Below are 1,130 nucleotides of genomic sequence, written 5' to 3' on the forward strand. Positions count from 1 at the left end.
CAGTTTTATTTACAGGAAATTATAGACATTGGTAATAAACACAGAGTGGAGATTCAGAGAGATTTCTGTTTCCACAGTGGAAGATCTAACCAAGTCAGTGTGATTTATCCGTCTTCAGTGCTCAGTCTGGACACATGGAGTCTGATCCGTCCTTCTCTGTGGACATCTGGACTCGTCCTGGAAACTTTTCATGCTGAGATTCTGACACCTCAGCAACATTATGGACCTGATACTAGAGCAGGGGTCACCAACTCCAGTCCTCAAGGGCTACCATCCTGCAACTTTTAGATTCACCTCTGCTCCAAAATGTCTGAATTCCCTCACCAGCATTCATTCCTCTCTGCAATAGGCTGGAAACGAGCAGTTTATTTGATCCAGGTGTGTTTGAGCAGAGACGCATCTAAAAGTTACAGGATGGTAGCCCTGGAGGACTGGAGTTGGTGACCCCTGTACTAGAGGTTACTCCAGCTGGTCGATTCTTTACTCTGCAATGACTTTTCATGGGGCCAGTCGACTAGTTGCAATCACCTGGCAAAACAAATTTTTCCAAGAAAGTGAACGAAGATGAACTAGGTGAGTTCGTCAGACAGATCAAGTTGTATAAAAATATAAAGAATTTACCAAAGGGAAACTGAAAATTCCAGCAATAAGGGGAATAAGGACATTGCGTGGTGCAGTGGTTAGCGTGTTGCTATGCTGCTCCCGCATATGGAGGCTGTAGAGGATAAAGTCCATCAGTTCTGCATCAGTGTTAATGAACGAGTGTCTTTTTCTGATGGAACATCAGATAAGGTTGTGAGAATTTTTTAGATGTGAATGGACTTCATCTAATTTTTTAAAATTATTCTTTAAAATACCTTACATCATTTTAACTTAATCTTTACTTTATAAAGTCACTACATTAAAAGATATTCATATATAAATATATACAAAATTACACAATGGTTAGTACATCAAGGAAAATCAAAGTAGAGAAAAACAATTTAGCTAACAAAGGTCTAAAATCTGATTCCATTTCTCGGTGGTCCTGAACCTTCGACCTAAGTTTTGAGTTATTTTTTTGGAAACACGTCGGTGTTTAAGACATATTTTTTTGCCGTGGCTGATTGGTTCCTTCTTTCCTACAGTGT

The 1,130-nt window shown here is 39.5% G+C and overlaps 2 protein-coding genes across 2 annotated transcripts in view; both read left to right on the forward strand.

The window, feature by feature from the left end:
- LOC103131580 (gastrula zinc finger protein XlCGF57.1-like) overlaps positions 1 to 1,130 on the forward strand; it is a 100,151-nt gene that overhangs the window by 27,813 nt on the left and 71,208 nt on the right. The gene's annotated exons all lie outside the window — the stretch shown is intronic.
- LOC103131576 (zinc finger protein OZF-like) overlaps positions 1 to 1,130 on the forward strand; it is a 7,463-nt gene that overhangs the window by 5,476 nt on the left and 857 nt on the right. The gene's annotated exons all lie outside the window — the stretch shown is intronic.

This window comes from Poecilia formosa, unplaced genomic scaffold, assembly GCF_000485575.1.
Source record: "Poecilia formosa unplaced genomic scaffold, Poecilia_formosa-5.1.2 Scaffold789, whole genome shotgun sequence".
NCBI classification, from domain to species: Eukaryota; Metazoa; Chordata; class Actinopteri; order Cyprinodontiformes; family Poeciliidae; genus Poecilia; species Poecilia formosa.